Source organism: Triturus cristatus, chromosome 10 (assembly GCF_964204655.1).
Source record: "Triturus cristatus chromosome 10, aTriCri1.1, whole genome shotgun sequence".
Taxonomy (NCBI): Eukaryota; Metazoa; Chordata; class Amphibia; order Caudata; family Salamandridae; genus Triturus; species Triturus cristatus.
Genome location: NC_140593.1, coordinates 498,404,768 through 498,426,475, shown reverse-complemented (window position 1 = coordinate 498,426,475; position 21,708 = coordinate 498,404,768).

Here is a 21,708-nt window from a genome sequence, read left to right as displayed (position 1 = left end):
AGCCCGATACTGGAACTTCTTTCGTGATGTGGAGAGTCGGCACAGGTCGGTGCGACTTTCAGCTTAAGAAGTGGTCTTGGGTCCTCGATCAGCGGGTGTGGGCAGGTAGGCAAGCGCGGCCCGCGACCCTCAGCACGGCGGTGCAGGGGGGGTCTCCACAGCGGGGGCGGCGCGGCCTGAGATGTCCGGGGATAGCGAAGCGGGGTCACAGTGCACAGTCAGTGCAGCTGGATGACCCGGCGTAGATCACAGTCGTCGGACGGTTTCCGGCGGGAGGGGTGATAGCGCGTTCAGCGCGCTCCAGTGGCAGGCGGTGACAGGGGTGCAGGCGGCCTAGCCCGGGGACAGAGAGCGGCTCCGGACGGAGCGGGGCTCTCACGGGGTTGCGGCAGGCGAGCTCCTGAGTGTCACGACCCTAGGAGGGGCGTTGAGGGGCGCAGTCTCTTTTCCAGCGGGATGCACACACGGCTCGAATCGGAGGACGAGCAAAAGCACAGAGAACCCACTGGTCCTGGGGTTCAGTTCAGGGGGCAAGCTCAGATCAAGCCCTTGGAGAATATTTAAAGCACAAAGCAGCAAAGTCTTTTCAGTAGTCTCTTCCTCTCCTTTCTCAGCAAGGCAAGCAGCAGGCCAGCTCCTCCAGCGTCTCCTTCTCCTTCTAGTCGGGCAGAGGTTCTTTGTGGTAAAACAGGATTCTGATTTCTTAGGAGCCAGGCTCCTACTTTTATACCATGATTCTTTTGTTCTTTAGCGCCAGGGGGCCTAGGCCTGGCTCAGTCCAGTTCTGGAGCACTCTGTTATGGTGACTTTGCTCTTTCCTTTCAGCAGCAGGGCAGAGACATCAGCCGCCCCGCAGGGGGCGGCGCCGGCTTTGTGGTGGCAGAGCACAGGTCTATTCAAGAGTCAAGGTGTACTCCTCCCACCCATCCTGGTGTCATCTCCCTACCCACCACCTGGCAGCCAACCTGTCTCTGGGGATCCCCCCACCCTGCTCCTTACTGTTGCTAGGCAGAACACACACACACAGCAGAGGCGGACTGAGATGGTCAGGTCAGTAAATACTAACTTTCTAAAAGTAGTATTTACAAACCCAGGATATTAAAATAAATTTGACTGCAAGAAGTATTTTATTATTCTGAGTTCAGGCATACTAAACTTGACATTCTACCATGCTCTCTGAGTCCACTGGGGTCACAGCGTGTAGTGACTCCAGCAGCCCATTCTGGCCTATGGAGAGCAGGTAGCCTTCAATAGTGAAGAACGAAAATGGCTGTAATTCACTACTAAGACATGCCACACACATCAGGGCATGTCCTACCTTATGCCTACAATGCACCCTGCCCTTGGGCCTACCAGAGGGGTGGCTAATATGTAGGTAAGGGAAGGTTTAGGGACTGGCAAGTGGGGGCACTTGCGCAGTCAGCGTGACGGTCCCAGACCGTGCACAGGGTCTGCGGTGGCAGACCCTAGACACATTTTACAAGGCCGCTTCTGTGGGTGGCGCAACCAGCGCTGCAGGCCCACCAGCAGCATTCGCATTTACAAGCCCTGGCACTCCTGGTGCACTTTACTAGGGGCTGATAGTAAACCGAATAAGCCAAACATGGACACCAATCAATGTATACATTTTACCATAGGGAGAGCATATGCACCTTAGCACTGGTCAGCAGTGGTAAGGTGCCCAGAGTCATAAAACAGCCAACAACAGGTCAGAAAAAATACAGGAGGAAGGCAAAAAGTTTAGGGATGACCCTGCAAAAAGGGCCAAGTCCAACACAACCCCCTTCCAGCCAAAATGCAGGGTAGACCAATCACCACCATGATGGTCTTCCCTGCTTGGGGCGATAGAACAAGGACCTGGCCCGCAACTGCAGGGGCAGACTCCATTTCTACGCCAATCTGAACCTATCGGACTCCCTCTGTCCATACTCTCAGGGCCCACCAAGCCAATCCATGGGGAACCCTTCTCCTCACCTGTGGACACCACCTGTGCAGCACCTAACCTTAACTGGCCCACAGGTGTGTCCCAACAGACAGACAGCAAAATGCTACAGTGGCCACTGACAGTAGTCAGGGATGAGACCCAGGCCGTATGCCTCTCAGGGCTCTCAATCCTCTGTGGCGCCAGGGAGCGGGGGGCAGTAGCCCCAGGTGCTTGGCACCCTTTGTCCATTCTCCCCCTTGTCAGGTCAGGTATGACATCCTGGCACTGACCCACCAGCCCCAGGACTGTACCCGGCGGCTGGACCCAAGACTGGGGTGGCCTCTCCCACACCTGGTCCTCCTCCTTGGGGCTCTGTACCCTCCCACCTGGAGTGGTACCCCCTTCCAGAATTGCCAGGGCACCTGGGGCAGGTGTCCTGCGCAATTCGCCCACCAGTTCAGGTGTTCTATCCTGCAACTGGGCATCCAGGTCCGGGGGGACACCCTGAACCTGGCCCTCCAACCTAGGGTCTAAACCCGTCAGTTGGGCCGGGGTCAGAGGCGAGGACTCCCTCCCTCTGCACCCCCTTCCAGAGTACTGCCCACTCCCAACTGGCATGGTACCCCCAGAAACAACATGGGTCAGGACACTGATTACAGTAGTCCCACCCTCCAGGTCAGACAACACCTAAACCTGGCTTCCCAACCCTGGGACCAACCCATGCGGTTGAACGCTCGCCTGGCGCACAAGGACTTCCCGGGGAGCACGCATGTCCCCCCTGAGGGTGACACATAACTCCTGTGTCGTGCGACAGTCTGCCTGGTGCTGATCTCCCGACCCCTGTCCATATGACAGTGCCTGAAGGTCCCCCAGGACAGAAGTGGTGTCACCATGGTCACTCACGGGGGACGCAGCCCTTCTGGCTGGCCCCTGACCCACTGGTTCTTCCACTGGGGACTCTTTCCCCCTCTCACCCCTCAATCTGGACCTCTGCACCCTCCCAACTGGAGCGGTACTGCCAGACACCAGAACTGATGGAGGCCTGCTTACAGACACTCCCAGCTCACCAGACACTAGGGGATCCCCCTCAACGGGCGGCCCATCAGGACAGCCTAGGCTCCCCGCCTGGTGTTCCCTTAAAGAACCATTCAGGCTCTGAGACTGGGTTTCGGGCACCTGGGGGCACGCAGCCCCACACTCACTCCTTCTCCACTGAGACAGGACGTGAGCCCCTACACCCCTCCCACTACCATGGGACCTAGCTGGGCTACTCTGCACCACTTCCACCACTCTGGGTTGGAAGATACCTGAGCCACTCCCCACAGGGTCACTCCCCAATGCCTCTCCAGACCCTCTGGAATCCACCAAAAGGTCTGCCTCCAATGTGAGTTCTCTGCGGTCAGAGAACTCACTCTCCAACAGGTGTTGGCATAGCTCTGGAAAACAGGGACTTACAATATGCTCTCCCACAATTGGATCACACAGCCCCCTAGCAGGGTTAACCAAACTATCCTTCACCTTACCATCCAGTGCCTCACACATGTACTCCACACCACTCTCCTGAGACTGGCAAGACAGTATCTAACTGTCTCTGTCCCACAACCCACACTCTTCTGGGCGGTCTTCACACTCACCCACCAGGACTTCAATTTTGGGGGAACCCCTCTCCCTGTACCTCTCAGCTAGAGTCAGTAGAGTGTCCCTCCCTCCCCTAGGACTATGAACCCCTGCGCCAGTTACCCTATTCCCTTCAGGGATACTGTGCACTACTGGAGCTACCTCATGCCCTTGAACCTCCTGGTGTATGTTAACCCCCTCCTTCAAGTCAGGCGCCACATCTCTGGGTGTGCGTACTACTCTCTCAGCACTGTAAAACTCAATATTGCTGCCACCAGAGGGAGAGCGGTCTAAACTCTTGATCTTGCGATCCAACTCCCTCATTTTTAGGTCATGATCCATTTGGCGTTGTTGTGCCTCCAAGGCCAACTTCTGCATCTCCATTTCCATTTGTCCTGCCAACTTTGCCATCTCCATTGCATGCGCCCTGTCTGCTGCCCTGTCTGCCAGCTCCTCTGGGGACAGGACTCTGCTGGGCTCCACAAGGTTGTCGGGTGGGACGATGTCCCCCGCATTCCGTGGGTCTCGTGACTCCTTCCAGGCTCTCAACGCCTTGGTGTACTGGGTCTTCCTCTTGAATCCAGCATGGGGGACTCTGAATTTTACACTGTAGCCTTTCAATTGCTCCATCGTGTAGCCTTTCAGTCTCTCCCAATCCACCTCATCTATTCCAGAAATCACAGAGAGTGCTCTTCCAGCGGAGAGTGAGCTAGGCATGGTTGCAGTAACGGCAGATGTCTCAACAAAGTTCAACAAATAAAAACCTGTGGCTGCGTTATCTGGTCTGCTCTCACTATCTGGTGATTAACAATTCACTGTATGCAAATTACAAGTGCAAATCCGAAATCCCAGCCGCTGCCAACAATGTTAGAGTCGGGGATCTCTGGTTGGCGCAAGGTTGCCCTTGTGTCAAGCAGGAACCCTCTCCTCCACGTCAGGGCGCAGGATAACCCCTTGCGAATGACCCTTGCTCACCCTCTAGGTGCGTGGCGTGAGCAGCCAAGGCGATTCCTCAGGCGTTGTTGGTTAAGCACTTACAATCATTTCATTTTTTCATTTTTCAATCTTTATTTCGACCATTTGGTCATAAAAGATACACATACATTAGAATCACAAAAATTCTGTCACATTTGATAAAACGTCAGTGCGTGATTTAAAAATCCACTTCAAACATTATTAACAATGTTAAAAATAGAGCAATCTACAGACTACCCAGCATTTTTTAAAAGACGATTACGCGTATGCCATACATTTGTAAAAAATTTGGCAAGCGCAAAAACGGTTGGGCCGGAAACATCACATTTTAAAATCCTGTACATAGGTATATATTCCCTGCCACCCAAGTTCTTAATCAGAGGCAGCAGCCAGTACTTTCTGGCTGCCTTATATGCTGGGCAGAAAAAGATCACATGTAAGTCATTTTCCTCTTTGTCAGCGCAAAGGGGGCAATACTTAGTGGAAGGGACTTGCGACCAGGTGCTAGAAAAGGAGCGCAAAGGCAATGTACCGTATCTCCACTGGAGAAATAACTTTCTAGTGAGTAGGGGATATATGGGATCAAAAGCCTTTTCAAGTGCATAGAGATCCTTATTTTGCAGGAATTTAGAAGAAAGGGACCCCTCTATCTGGGTAGCTAAAGCCCTTACCCTTTTGTATTCATGATACAGATTCGCCAAAAATCTCTTAGAGATTCTAGGTGCTGTATCTGCTGGTTTAGTCCACAGTTCGGGGAGCCCCAGATCTGTGCAGGTTGACTGGATATTTTGGACCCAGGGGATACTGAGCGCCTTGGGGTGTTTTAATAGTTCGACCAGTTCCGCCCTATAGTCGGCGAGATCGTCGCTGCTCCAAAGCCTGCGCCAGAAGGCAATGGGTCTTAGACTTATCTCGTCGGCGAGAGGCCGTAGCCCTAGATCAAGCCTCAAAGGGAGAAGTGGGGTGCTAGAAGGAAGTGCGGTAATTTGTCTTATGAATCTGTTTTCCGTGGATGACAGATTCCGACATGGGGTATGGCCCCACAGTTCAGCCCCATACAGGATTGCCCCCCTGGCCTGTGCTTTATATATCTGAATTAGGGCCCCCAATGTGCGATAGGTCGAACCGGTCATCATCCGGGAGATACCCCCGGTAATTTGTACTAGTTTAAGGTTAGCCCTGGTTTGATGGGTCCCCCAGGTCATATTTTCGTTGAGTGTCACGCCGAGATATTCAAACGTGGCTACTCTTTCCAGCCGTGCTGCTCCCAGCAGGGGATTCGGGCGCTGTTTGGGGCTTGGATTCAATACCATATATTTGGTTTTTGTGGCATTGATTTCCAGTCCTCTGTCCTGACAGAAGGCCACAAAGGCATCAAGTATCCTTTGAATGCCCATGGGACTTTTAGATACCAACAGTGTGTCGTCCGCAAACATTATTGCGGGCACACTGTTGCCATTGAGTTTGGGGGCATCTGTGTAGTCGGTGGCGTTCAGATGAGCGATTACCCCGTTGACAAAGAGGCAAAACAGGGTCGGCGCCAGCACACAGCCCTGTCTTACCCCTCTGCCCACGGGGAATCTGTCAGTCAGCTCCCCCGACCTCCCACACCTCACCTGGGCATAATTGTTATGGTGCAGCCTCTGGAAGGTCAGTAAGATGTCTGGTGGTACGCCCATCCCTGCCAGAATGACCCAGAGTTTTCCCCTGGGCACGAGGTCGAAGGCGGCTCGTAGGTCCACGAAAATCGTGTACAAACTGCCACCCTCGAACCTCACTGTCTTCCAGTACACCAGGTTCAATCTAAAGACCTGGTCCACAGTCGATACCCCTTTCCTAAAGCCTGCCTGGTATGGACTGAGGGCGCCTGCCTCCTCGATCCATTCCTGAAGCCTATTCAGGAGAACCCTGCCGAACAACTTCTGCGCTACATCTATCAGGCTGATCGGTCTGTAGTTGGCTGGGAGGAGGGGGGATTCCTTTTTAAAAATCGGGACCACCTCAGCCCCCAGCCAAGTACTAGGGATTTCCATCCCGCCGAGGATACCATTAAACAGAGCAGCGAGGTAGGGCGCCCAGACGGTGGGCTCCTGCTTGTACAGGTCACCCGGTAGCCCATCCAGCCCAGGGGCCTTCCCCGAAGCCAGTCCTAAAATGGCAGCAGTGACCTCACTCAGTGTTATTTGGTCCACCTGAGAGCCCTGCCTTTCTGGTTCAATTGACACAGGAAGTTCTCCGGACTCAGCGCTGTATAAGGACTGGAAGGTCAGTAAGATGTCTGGTGGTATGCCCATCCCTGCCAGAATGACCCAGAGTTTTCCCCTGGGCACGAGGTCGAAGGCGGCTCGTAGGTCCACGAAAATCGTGTACAAACTGCCACCCTCGAACCTCACTGTCTTCCAGTACACCAGGTTCAATCTAAAGACCTGGTCCACAGTCGATACCCCTTTCCTAAAGCCTGCCTGGTATGGACTGAGGGCGCCTGCCTCCTCGATCCATTCCTGAAGCCTATTCAGGAGAACCCTGCCGAACAACTTCTGCGCTACATCTATCAGGCTGATCGGTCTGTAGTTGGCTGGGAGGAGGGGGGATCCCTTTTTAAAAATCGGGACCACCTCAGCCCCCAGCCAAGTACTAGGGATTTCCATCCCGCCGAGGATACCATTAAACAGAGCAGCGAGGTAGGGCGCCCAGACGGTGGGCTCCTGCTTGTACAGGTCACCCGGTAGCCCATCCAGCCCAGGGGCCTTCCCCGAAGCCAGTCCTGAAATGGCAGCAGTGACCTCACTCAGTGTTATTTGGTCCACCTGAGAGCCCTGCCTTTCTGGTTCAATTGACACAGGAAGTTCTCCGGACTCAGCGCTGTATAAGGACTGGAAGTGGGCCTGCCACACTCCAGGAGCTATGTTAGGCTCCACTGCCGAATGTAAACTCCCTGATCCCCCGTTCACCATTCTCCAGAACAGGCGTTGATCTTGCACTGCTAGTGCCTTAGTGAGTTCTTCCCACTGGTTTTCCTCCCATTCTATTTTAGCCTGGGCGAGAAGTTTCTTATAGGCTTGCCTATATTGCTTAAGGCGTTCCCCTCCTTTGCCCTCCTTTATTACACCTAGGAGTTCTGTTTTGGCCCGTCTGCAGGCCACATTGTACCATTCGGTTTTGCCTTGGCACCTCTCTCTTGGCTTTCGTACCTTACATGTGAAGTGGGGTGCCGCAACTTTTATAAGGTACTTGTGGGCATCAGACAATTTGCTCCTTATGTCTATTTTTCTTGCTACACTATCAAGGTCCCCAACAATTTCCAGGATAGGGGTAATCTCTGCATAGAGCAGTGGGAGTTTGTCCTTTTTTGTGACCAGATGCTCCCACCTAATTCTTCTCCTACTGTTGTCTATGAGGAGCGTGGGGTGGTTCCCTTCTTCCTGGGTCACTAAGCCCTGAGGTGCTGGATGAACAAGATCTAACTCGAGGGCATTATGGTCACTATCCAACCTATCTATTACCCTAAAATCCTGTATAGTTGACCACCTCGTTAATTGGACCAGAATGTAGTCCAAGTGTGACTCTCTTCCCCGGCGGTTGTAGGTATTTTTGCCTGGTGTGTCCGATTTAACTCTCCCATTACACGCTCTAAGTCCATACCTTAAGGTAAGGGCAGTGATTTGCAACGCTAATGGGGTCCAAGCTTTCGGAGATGGAACATCAACCCCTGGTACTGCCCAACTAGCTTCTTCATCTGATAAAAACCCTTCCTGAAGCCCGGGGAGTGGCTCAAAGTGAGAATTAAAATCCCCACCCACCACATAGTATGAATCAGTCGACAGTTCAAATAAAAGGTTCGAGAGTTCATTAAAAGTCGGTGATTCTTTTGCCTTTCCCATCGGCCTGGAATAGATGTTAACCAACAAGAGGTTTGCTTTGTTTGGCCATGTTAGTGAGACCACCAGGATGTCATCAGAGTTACATGGGAGCCGTGATGCCATACAGCCCAGATGGACAGCAACCCATATCACAAGGCCCCCTGAAGGGCGGCCTTTGCCTTCCCACCTAGCTGGAATAAAGAATGATATGTAGCCTTGGTGTCCTTGGTCCTCTCTAGCCCAGGTTTCCTGGAACATGCATATGTCGCCAGTTTCTATATACTTTTCCCAAGTCGGCTCTTCCAATTTGTTTGCTAATCCCGCGATGTTCCAGGAGATTATCCTCAGATGTTCAGAAGTGGGAGGTGTCAAAGCGCAAGGGTTGGAAGAGGTAGGTCCTGACTCCTCTTGTGTTGCAAAGCCTGGAGCGAGAGCAACGTAAGTTTCATATGGCACCATGGCTCCCCTCTCCCCCTCGCCAACAGGGAGGGGAACCAAAGTTATCCCCTCGGCAGCAACTACTCCATCAGTGGCTAGGTGAGAGAATTCGATTCTGCCATGATCTATGGCAGGTGGGTCATTCAATAGGCCAAAACTTGGGCCGGAGGACAAAGTGAAATGCTCCAACGACCCACGAGAACCCAAAACCCCTGGCGCTGTCTTACAGGCAGTAAGTCAGTCGACCCCATCCAAGCCGTCCAGACAGTTGAAGCGATTGAAATCGCAAAAAGGTGTATCCGGTGGTTGAAAATACAGGGGTTGTGCAGAGCCTTTGTGATTACGTCTATGTTCCACCCTTGTCCAGTCATCGTATATTGGGGCCTGACGCTTAGGAATCGGGGGAAAGAAAAAAGATACTGGGAGGGTCTGTATGGTGGAATCCAGGGAACGGTTCATTCCTCTGCAAATATGTCGAACCGTGCCTGGATCCTTAAAGGTTACCATGATACAGTCCCCCACTATAGTTTTCCTAGTCTTCCCTAGCCATGAGACCCTTCTCACCATGATGATTTCATTATTATACTGGGGAGGCAAAGGTCGGTTCCAATTGAGCCATTTGATTACCTTTTTCTTAAGAGACTGGTAATCCTCGTTTTCCCCTGATCTTAAGTGAGGGGCACCCGCTAGAACCACCATTAATCTATTGGCCTCAGGTGGAAGGTCTGGCCTCCGGGGTCTGGGAGTTGGACAAACGGGCGTGAGTGGGGGAACATTGACCTGGCCTTGATGCATTCCAGAGGACTCTATTTGTGAGCTATGTGAGTTTAAAGCCGCATGATGAGTAGGTCTGGGGCTTTGGTTGTTGTGCCGTGCCTGAATTTGAGTGGCCATAAGGGGTTGCAGAGGGGGAGCAGATGGCATGCTTCTGGGGGGGGCTCTATTGGCACTAATTGCGGCATCTTCTTTGGAAGGTTCCTCAGCCGGGGGAGGGATTTCCACTAACTTTGTCTGCTTACTTACTAGAGTGCTCAGGGTGGTAAGAGAAGTTTCTAGTAAGGTGAGCCTAATCTCGACCTTTTTTAAGCTGTCGGTGATGGGCTGTAGAAGGGAGCGGAGTAGGAATTCAATGTTCCCCTTAGCAGAGAGTGGATTATTTGGATTTGGCGTAGTACCCTCTTGTTCTTTGGTGGTGGCAGTGGTTCCGGTGTTTGAGAGCTTAGAAGGAGGCACTATCTCCGTGTACTTCCCCGGTAGAGCAATATTTGGCCGTTTCTTGCCAAAATCCAGATGGGATATTTTAGGTTTCCCCCGCCCCCCCGTTGATTTCCGAGCACGTTTACTGGGTGGGGGCCTATGTAACTCCACCACTACGTTTATTTTGGGCTTACTCTTATTGGCCAATTGGATAGGTGGAATTTGGGTTACCAGGTTGACGGGAGAATGAGAGGTCTCTGGGGGGACTAGCTCTATGTTTTGTACAAGCGCTATCCCTGGGGTGGGGGGGATTTCCCTTAATAGGACAGGGGAGTCCTCTAGTGTCGAAATATTTAGACTGCTGGATAGCACGCCTCCCTCTTGAGTGGTGGGGAAGGGGCTGATGTCGATCAAGGGCCTGTTTTTTATAGATTCAATGGAGCGCCTACGGTCCGCCCTGCGTTTCTCAAGTGAACCGTCCATGTCCGCCTCACCTTTATTGGGTTTGAAATAGTTATCCAAAGTCCCGGAGCTGGAGGCTCCATCCCTTGAGGGGGTTTCCCGGTGTGTAGGCGAGGGCATTTCCTTGATTATGGCGCGGGAAGGAATCAAGAGAGAGGGCCCAGCCCGGCCTCCTTCGGCCACTGACGGCCTAGGACGGTCCCGCCCTTGTCCTGGGCTTCTCCCGGCGCCCTCCCGCGCGCTCCCGCGCCACGGGAGAACTGGCCTCCAGATATGGTAATCACTGGCTAGGGGGGGGAGGGGTCGGGGAGAGCAGCCCAGGTGGTCACAATCAGGCAGGCGGGTGCTCCTGGGAAACAGAGTCCCAGCACCCGCGCTCGCAGCCCCGCCTCGCTCAGTCCACTCCGCCTTGCACGTCCCTCAGCAGTGGCCCCCGGTGTTGGTCAAACTCCCCTTGCGATGCGGGACCCGCGGAGCGGGTACCGCGAGGGGTGGAGAGAAAGGTGATCAGCCAGAAAGGTAATCTGCAAGGTCCCAAATGCAGCGTCCGTTCTGCAGTGCGTCCCCCACAGTGCGTACAATCACACACACAGTAAATACATCAATCCCCCCAGAAACGGACACCAGACTTGGATATATATAAAAATACGCTTCTTTATGTAAAAATAGGTATATATATCTCAGCAGACTTATCACAAGACCAATAACGTTTTCGTTAGGCCACCAGGTTATAAAGCAGGCAAATGTTCTTTGTTCGTAGTTTCAAATGGATACTTTGTAGTCTCTCGCAAATGTTACTTGTAGTTCCAGTACTCACGGAGATCGGCTCCTGCGAACGGGGAAATAAGGCGTTGCGGGCCCCGAGCCCGATACTGGAACTTCTTTCGTGATGTGGAGAGTCGGCACAGGTCGGTGCGACTTTCAGCTTAAGAAGTGGTCTTGGGTCCTCGATCAGCGGGTGTGGGCAGGTAGGCAAGCGCGGCCCGCGACCCTCAGCACGGCGGTGCAGGGGGGGTCTCCACAGCGGGGGCGGCGCGGCCTGAGATGTCCGGGGATAGCGAAGCGGGGTCACAGGGCACAGTCAGTGCAGCTGGATGACCCGGCGTAGATCACAGTCGTCGGACGGTTTCCGGCGGGAGGGGTGATAGCGCGTTCAGCGCGCTCCAGTGGCAGGCGGTGACAGGGGTGCAGGCGGCCTAGCCCGGGGACAGAGAGCGGCTCCGGACGGAGCGGGGCTCTCACGGGGTTGCGGCAGGCGAGCTCCTGAGTGTCACGACCCTAGGAGGGGCGTTGAGGGGCGCAGTCTCTTTTCCAGCGGGATGCACACACGGCTCGAATCGGAGGACGAGCAAAAGCACAGAGAACCCACTGGTCCTGGGGTTCAGTTCAGGGGGCAAGCTCAGATCAAGCCCTTGGAGAATATTTAAAGCACAAAGCAGCAAAGTCTTTTCAGTAGTCTCTTCCTCTCCTTTCTCAGCAAGGCAAGCAGCAGGCCAGCTCCTCCAGCGTCTCCTTCTCCTTCTAGTCGGGCAGAGGTTCTTTGTGGTAAAACAGGATTCTGATTTCTTAGGAGCCAGGCTCCTACTTTTATACCATGATTCTTTTGTTCTTTAGCGCCAGGGGGCCTAGGCCTGGCTCAGTCCAGTTCTGGAGCACTCTGTTATGGTGACTCTGCTCTTTCCTTTCAGCAGCAGGGCAGAGACATCAGCCGCCCCGCAGGGGGCGGCGCCGGCTTTGTGGTGGCAGAGCACAGGTCTATTCAAGAGTCAAGGTGTACTCCTCCCACCCATCCTGGTGTCATCTCCCTACCCACCACCTGGCAGCCAACCTGTCTCTGGGGATCCCCCCACCCTGCTCCTTACTGTTGCTAGGCAGAACACACACACACAGCAGAGGCGGACTGAGATGGTCAGGTCAGTAAAAACTAACTTTCTAAAAGTAGTATTTACAAACCCAGGATATTAAAATAAACTTGACTACAAGAAGTATTTTATTATTCTGAGTTCAGGCATACTAAACTTGACATTCTACCATGCTCTCTGAGTCCACTGGGGTCACAGCGTGTAGTGACTCCAGCAGCCCATTCTGGCCTATGGAGAGCAGGTAGCCTTCAATAGTGAAGAACGAAAATGGCTGTAATTCACTACTAAGACATGCCACACACATCAGGGCATGTCCTACCTTATGCCTACAATGCACCCTGCCCTTGGGCCTACCAGAGGGGTGGCTAATATGTAGGTAAGGGAAGGTTTAGGGACTGGCAAGTGGGGGCACTTGCGCAGTCAGCGCGACGGTCCCAGACCGCGCACAGGGTCTGCGGTGGCAGACCCTAGACACATTTTACAAGGCCGCTTCTGTGGGTGGCGCAACCAGCGCTGCAGGCCCACCAGCAGCATTCGCATTTACAAGCCCTGGCACTCCTGGTGCACTTTACTAGGGGCTGATAGTAAACCGAATAAGCCAAACATGGACACCAATCAATGTATACATTTTACCATAGGGAGAGCATATGCACCTTAGCACTGGTCAGCAGTGGTAAGGTGCCCAGAGTCATAAAACAGCCAACAACAGGTCAGAAAAAATACAGGAGGAAGGCAAAAAGTTTAGGGATGACCCTGCAAAAAGGGCCAAGTCCAACACTTTTCGAATGGAAAACACATTCTAACTATAACTACCTACGGGCGACCGCCAGTAACTAATATATATATATATATATATATATATATTATCTACTGGCGGTCGCCAGTAGATAGTTATAGTTAGGATCGTGTTTCCATAGGAAAGCCGCAACATTCTATTTGGAATAACTTTGGCGCCGATTGACGAATCCTCGCGAAATTATCAAAATAGGTGGAGCGCTCCGCTCCCCTCCTTCCCTAAAAGTCTCGGGGGGATTCGTCAAGCGGGGGCTGAGAAAAAGGGGGGGTCCCAAAACGCGTTTTCCCCATGCATTTTTCCATAGGACCTTTAGTCCAAGCTACAGCCCGAAGGGCTGAACAGAATTACTTGAAATTTGGCAGAGAGGTAGTCCTCAGGTCAGGGATGTGCCCTTTGCAGGTCTGGTGTAAATCTGTTCAGTATTTCCTGAGAAAATAGCATTTAAAAGCATATATATATCTATAAGCGCGCACCGTGCGCGTACGGTAAAACTTACCATACGCGCACGCTGACGTGCGCGAGCGCGATTCTGATTGGTTGTTAGATCTTAGTAAACATTCGAATCGGTCGAAACCAGGAAGTGTCGGCCGCCATTTTGTCTCTCGCAGTCTGAGGGGGTGAAAAACAAAGGTGGAGAACGTGAAAAGGGGGCAGGGTGGACAGTTCCTGACCCCCTAGCCTTAGTCAGGGGGTCCCAGAAGGACCCCCAAGGGCCAAAATTTCCTTTAATTTTTTTGCGAAAAATCGCGGAGTACGCGTAGCCTGCGCATACAGTAGAAACGGAAAAATTCAGCGAACTGTGTAACGTGGGTGCGCGGTGCGTGAAGCGCACCGTGCACGTACTGTACGCGCACGGTGAAAAACCTCCAAAAAAATAAATACAATAAATACATAACTTAGCATTTAAAAAACCGTACAAATTCACTGAAAAAAACATAGGTTTCACACACGTTATAGTTAGGAATTAGCATTTAAAAAACCTTGCAAATTCACTTTAAAAACCATAGGTTTCACACATGTTATAGTTAGCTGGACATTTCACTCGTGAAAAACCATTGAAATTCCCCCGTTATAGTTAGTGCAGGCAACTATAACTCACGCGACCGCAATCCTCTGCTGATGACGTCAGATATTACATCACTGATGACATATGTGTCTTTCTGAAAAAAAAATATTTGTAATATATGTATAGCTAAAAATTAATGGAAGAAGACATGGGTAAATAAGTGTCTAAATACAGTGATGTAATATCTGACGTCATCAGCAGAGGATTGCGGTCGCGTGAGTTATAGTTGCCTGCACTAACTATAACAGGGGAATTTCAATGGTTTTTCACGAGTGAAATGTCCAGCTAACTATAACATGTGTGAAACCTATGGTTTTTTAAGTGAATATATATATATATGTATATATATATATATATATATATATATATATATATATATATATATATATTCGGCTCGAAAACTTCACTCCACTCACGAAATGAAGGTACCGCACTCAATCAAGGTTCTCGGTTATCAATTTATTTACCGAGAATGTTTGCCAGGACGCGTTTCGGCGTTCGCGCCTTTATCGACTGTTTACAAAGTGCAGTACATGCGATACTATTATATCCGGTTTACTCCTAGTGTTTCTGGTTCACGTCGAATGGACATGAAAGACAGACTCCAAAGTGTAAAACACGAGTGAAAGCGCCACCATGGTGCAACTTGTAATAACACGGTAATACAAAGAATATATAAGTTATAAATATAGAACAGCAACTTTATGTAATTCATTAGGAAGACATTTTACTGTTGTGGTTGTTCCTAATCTAATCACAATCTTGATTGTAAACCATGAGTTCTCAATACTAAGTTGCACTATTAAGCCCTAAATGGGCTGATTCCATATTATTGTGGCAGCTTTAACAGGGAACAAAAAATATATAATAAAGTGACAAAACGTGCAAATAATTACATTTTTAGAATTCAGCTGCTATTTGGAAAGTTTTGGGGTGATTTGTCAAGCGGGGCAGAGAAAAAGGGGAGTTTCCCAAAGGGATTTTGAACACGACTGAACTGCACCAAATTTGGCAGACAGCTATATGTTGGTCCAGAAAGGAGCCGGTTTGTAATTTTGTGCAAATCCTTTCAGTAGTTTTGGATTTGTTAAAGAAAGATTTATGTACACTAGGAATGCGGACCCTCTGCAGATCTGACACATCTAATTATGATTGGCTGCCTTCACTTCAACCAGGAAGTGATGGGAGCCATCTTGGGACTTGGACTCGAAAAAAGTAAAGGGGGCAGGGTAGGAATACGCTGACTCACAAGGGCTGGTGGTGGGGTCTCACAGGGACCGCGCCAGGGGCGAAAACCTTTATTTCAAAATTTCCTGTGAATTCACTGAGGATCCACAGATCTGTTATTAGACCCCCAGGTGGGACATGGCCCGGGAGGGCGAATTTTTTGTGATTTTAACTGGGGTGGGGGACTCACGCGGCTCGACTCTGTAGGCCGATTTTGGCTCAAGGGACTACATTCCCCAAGACTTCAGCTCCTTCTAATATTGGGACGTGGCAACTGCCCCTCTCTTTTTCCTATTTCAACCCTGGTGACTGGCACCCCCAGGTCCGACCCAAAAAACTAAGGGGAAGGGCAAGCAGCCCTGGCGACTGCAACCCCCCCCCCCCCCCCCTCCTGGCCTGGCCATGAAAAACAGGGGGAGTGAGATGTGCAGTACCCCTTCCTGGGCCAATTTTGGCCCCAGGGATTCCACAACCCTGGGCGGGCAGCGAAACAGATGAAAACATTGCTCCCACCTGCAGGGAGCAACATGTTTAGTTGCTCCCTATGGGCAGGAGCATAGCCTGCTCCCACTGGAGGCAGGGAGACAGCTGGGGCTGTGGGGGCATGGGGGCTCCCCCAGCAGACTCCAACAATTATGTAGTGGGTGCCCTGGTTGGGCTCCAGGGCACCCACGCTTTACTGGCAGTGCCCCTGGGAATGGGATCCCCAGGGAAAACATTGGCCCAGGAAGGGGGGATGCATGCCCCACACCCACTTCATAATGTGGCTAGGACCATGGGAGATGGGGTCCCTGGGTCTACAATCAGCACAGGGAGGGGGTGCTGTACAGCCCCCCACACAATTAATTATTATATAGGCCCCAGGAGATGGGTTCCCCAGAGTCAATATTGGCCCGGAGAGGGGGGCTGCGTGCTCCCCTCCCACTTATTAATATGGCCGGGCCCCTAGAGATAGGGTCCCTGAGGCCAAAATTGTCCCAGGGACTAGGGCTGTGTACCCCCTCCCCCATATATTAAACAATTGGCACCTGGTGGAAGTACAGCCCAGAGAGGGGGCTACTTAACCCTCCCATAAAGACATGTGGCAGTCCACAGGGGATGGGGTGCCTGGGGCCAAAATTGGCTGGGGGTAGGGGGCTGCATGCCCCCCTGTTGGGTTGACTGCCTTTAGGGGGGTTGGCCATCACCTTCGCAATGTGTGTCATATTTCAATCTATGCCAAATGGCAATATCAGCATTCTTCCCTTTGTAATTATTTCATATCAATAAGTTAACAGATTCAGCAGGTGCATTATAAAAGAGTTCGAGTACGGTGAATTAAAGTGGCATGCACATGGTTTCAATAACCTCATCCTCCCATATAATCATACCCTGTATGGGCTGCTTTTCATCCCTCTTAGGAGCAGATTGTTGAAACAGTCCCTCGCTGAACAACGCTGTAACAAACAACCTGCATCACCGGTGATTTGGCTGCACTCCGGTAATTCTACACAACCCAGAATGTGGTAGTATGAACTGGACAACCCTGAGCACTACATGAGAACAACTGAGGATGGATGGGTTGTTTGTAACAGCCTGCGTTCGGCGCTGGGAGTCTAAAGGCTACCCTTGGCGGGGACTCAAGCTTTACAGGAACACCCCTATCCTAAAACACAGGTGTTGAAGAACCTACTTGAAAAACATTTGGAAATGTTTTCCAGGCAAGGACCAGAAGCCAAAAAGACATTAAGCAGGAGTCCTTTCCCCTCCTTTTTTAGCAGAGATATCCCCTACCCTGGATCCCCGGAGATAAGAAAGACAAAAGGACATGAAAACGATAGAAATACAGGACTTGATACTCGCTGATCTGCATCCTTTGGAACAGTGAGTGCTTGCATCTGTAGATGCAGAATACCCATCAAGCTACACATTTATGAAGTGGCCAGGTGGGTAGTGAGGGGATGTAGGTGGGGTGGTGAGGTCTCCACGGCCTGATGGGCCCCAACAAGAACATCAAAAGAGTCATTGGTACTTGCTGAGTTTGCAGCTCAGATGGAGAGGGGGAGCACCCAAAGGCTTGGCTTTCACACATTACCATGGACACATGCTCTGTTTGGCTGCCTTCGCCTATAAATTTTACAGCCTCCATGGGTCAGACAGAGTCAGGTATGAGTGCAGTAGTGGTGCTGAAAGGTTTTCTTATATTGTAGTCACTTCCTGGCACACAGCAGAGATTTGGAGAGCAGCAGGGTACGAATGCAGAGCATTTAACATCATACAGCGCATTCCTGTCCTTTCTTGCTCTGGCGCACAATGTGCTGCCTAGTGGCTATGCAAGCACCCTTGCCCCGTGATGCACAGGTGTCTGCATTACAGACAGGATGGTGTTTGTGCAGGAAAGGACACCTTCCTGCACATAAACAATGCTCTGAGGCATTTTCCTCTTTCTACATGTGCTGAAGAATGCAGCACATATAGAAAGAGGAAAGAATGAGGAGAACTAAAGATATTTCTCCTCCTTATGTCTTACCTGCAGAGTCTACTAGTAATGGTAGATGTGGGGAGCCACCAAAATCCATGGTTGGATGCATGGGAAACCCACACTTCACATATGGAGGGCATCTCTGGGGCAGAGAATTGCAACGTAGTTACTGTCAGTTTCTCACCTGCTTCCTCAGGAGTGATAGGAGGTCACAAAGCTGGGCCCCAACCTCCTTATCGACCTAGGTAACCAAACATTAATCAAAGCTAACCCAGGCGGAAGGGGAGGAGAAAAAACGAGAATGTCCCACGAAGACTGTGCTGTAATGCACGTGCCTATCAGAGTCCTCCTATATGAAGAAGAAAAGAGTTTATAAAAAAAACTACTAACCCCTGTGTAGTTCCCTATTACGTGTGTCTTGTTACATATTTCTAAATACCCGAATAATTCCCCTCTTCCATCTACTAGTAGATGGATATAAATGTCAGCTGGTGTAATTCTATATCTAAAGATAAAGGGGAAAGAGAACAGGTGTATATGTATGTAGTAGCGGTCAAAATGAAATGTCATGAAACATTAATCAGCACAGATTATAACATACCTTATAGAATACTTTTATCTTATTGTAGTAGGCTCAAGGGTCATGACTAGAAAATTAAAAACATAATGAAAGAAAAAAGCATTTACATATAATGTGCATTACTCCATGTATCTCAGATGTAATCACAGGACCATGTCAAAAACAATAAAAATATATTGAGCCTAAAGTAACAGCCAAAAATAATGCAGTAAGTTCAATATATCAACGCATGAGAATTAATTTTGATAGGTTCAAAAGTAAAGTCTGTAAGTTTCAGATTCTTGTTTTTAGAATTTTTCCAGAGGCATCACATCTATACCATATCCACAGCGAGATGTGAAAGTAGCTGAAAGTCAGCCAAGTATTGGTTTTCAAACAAGCATAGCACATTACCCAAACTGGATTTTGGTATATCTGGATTCTTGTTTTTATGTCCTTTTCTTTTGCAGGTTTACACAGTCAGAAAGCAGGAGTGACAACAACAAGATTAGAGGATGCGGGAATTGTACCGATGCCCAACCACTAAGGACCCCGTTGAAGAGCCGACTGAGGACGCTGTAACAGTGAGGACAAACCAGAAGTAAAGGAAGGTAAACCAACAGCAGGAAGCTGCAGGGGGAGAACAACGCCAAGCAGTTTCCTCTCCATCATTGCACATTTTATTCCTGATGTGCTCCGCCCCTGCGGCACCTGGACAATGGATCACAGTAGGCATGACAGTTACGCGCTAGCGTTGCATTACTCTAGATTTATCAAGTCATGCAGGGCCGTGCAAGGTGGCCTTGCGTAGCTTGATAAATCTGACTTACTAGTTGCGTCACCCTTGCGCCCCCTGTGCAGGGCAAGGGCAAAGAAACTCATTGATAAATCTGCCCCTTAGTGCTTAGGCTAATTGTATGGGCATTGGCACAGAAGAAGTTAGTACAAACTTCTTGCTGACTTGCTTCATTTCTCAGCGAGCGACACAGCACATCATCGTCTTATCCATCTTCCCCACACAGTCCTTACATCTTGAGAGTGTTTCTATGATCTCACAGGTATTGTGTATCGAGCTCAACCAAAATAATTACTCCATCATCCATTAAAAGAGGAAATTACTCTTCCTACTTCTTGTAATCGTCAAGGTTAATAAAAGGAAGTGAACAAAAAATCAATCAATACATAACGAAAAGCCTCAGAGGGATGGGAGGGTTTCACGATTGTCAGAAAAAAGTCCTGGACATGGGGTAACTGGATTATTACCTTTGTGTCCATCTTTCTCGCACCATCCTTACGCCATGAGGCAGTACCTAAGCAGAAATTTCAATTTATTTATTGGTTCAACCACCCCTCCCCCTCAAAAAACTATAGAGATACACCAAGTCAAGGCAACACCTGAGGATTTTATATCAAAACAAGAATAGAATTAATTTACACCTTCTTTTTGGAACTGAGGATAATACGTGAGTGCCAAAATTCACAGAAAATCCACTAGCCAACCAAAGAAAATAATGAATCATGAATGTGTGAGGAGATGACCAGGTAGCAGCACAACACATTTCTTTGAGAGAAGCCTCTTTGAAGTAGCCATAACTCTAGTTGATCTTCAATACATAGTACCTGGAAGATCTAAACCTGGCACTTCATGAGCCTTGGAGGTTTCCATGTTGACCCATCTAAAAGGGTCGAAGAAGAAAGACAGGGACCTCTGCCTGAAAGACCAGCTATTGCAAATAGTGAATCACACTTCTGAAAGGAAGCTGTCCTATTTAATTAAAAAGAAAGGGCCCTATGAATATCTATGGTGTGTAGATGAATTTGATCTTCTGAAATAGGATTTGGGAAACAACTGGTGAGAGATACCCTATAAATAATGAAATTTAGAAGAGACTTTAGAAAAAATTTGGGGACTTATTCTAGGAACCATTTATTTGAAAACAATCTTAGAAGAGGCTTTGGCAATAGTGCCTGGATACCCTCTCAGTTGACAAGTCACGCTCTACAAATACTATTTGATTGATAGAAGAGTTCCAATCTCTCCTATCTTTCTTCCAGAACAAATAATAACTGGAAAATGACTTTTGCTGAAAGAAACTTCAATTCAGCCATCTCCAGCAGTTTGAAAGGGGAACCATGTAAAAGCTAAAAGACTAGAGGGAGATCCCATGAAGACACTGGAGAATGAATGTCAAGTGTTGGAAATGTGACCTTTCTGCAGGATAACCCATGCTTTTTTGCCTTGCCTTTTATGTTTAAAACGTTTTTTATTGAGACAAAACAAACCATGGGGGAGGGGGATAGGAGGAAGGATACATGGAATACAGTCAAAGAAGAAGGGGTGCACCTCCAGAGGGTTGGCAATAGGTGGCGCGGTGGATCAGAGGGAAGAACACAGTAAATGAAAGCTAGAAGTACAAGCTGTGGAATCCCCACGCGCGTATCCGACACCCCAGAGCTGAGCAATAAAACCCCCCCCCATCAACACCTCAACAGAACACAATCCCCCCCCTCCCATCCCCCATCCTCCCAGTAACAAAACAGCAACACTCCCCCCTCCCCCCCGTCCTATGGTCCCGCATCAGAGTAATCCTAACCAGGAAGCCCCGCACCCCCCCCCCTCCCCGGGGGTCCCCATCTCACATGTAAGCTAGTCCGCCGGGGTCACCGGCGGCCTCAGCCTGAGAAGCCTAAGATACCTCGGGCAGGTGAGCTCCCGGAATTCAGTGGACAGCAGCGCTAGAAAGGGTTGCCATAGCTCTTCAAATTGGTCTATCTCCCCCGCAACCGTAAGCGACAGCTTCTCCATCCCCAGCACATGCCAGAGCCTATGCAACCAACCGGTGATGGAGGGGACGGTGGATGTGCGCCAGTGGATTAGAATGTTCTGAACCGCAGACCCCAGCGCTATTGCGATCTGCCTACCCCTACGGGACTTCAGTGGGTACATTAGGTCATTGGGGAGGCCCAGCAGGACATACGCCGGGAGTCGCGGCAGCTCTATCCCAAAGTGCTTATCCACCTCGTCAAAGACTTCCTTCCAGTAGGCGGTCAGCACTGGGCAATCCCATAGAATGTGTGTAAGGGTACCTTCCTGCCCGCAGCTCCGCCAGCACCCCTTGTCAGTGTGTTTATGCATTTCATACAGTCTCTCCGGGGTGTAGTACCAGTATGTGGACACCTTAGTAAAGGTCTCCGTAAGGCCCGTGTGATATGCAGAGTGCCGCGCCCGATACGCAATTTTGTCCCATTCCTTGTGGCTGAGTG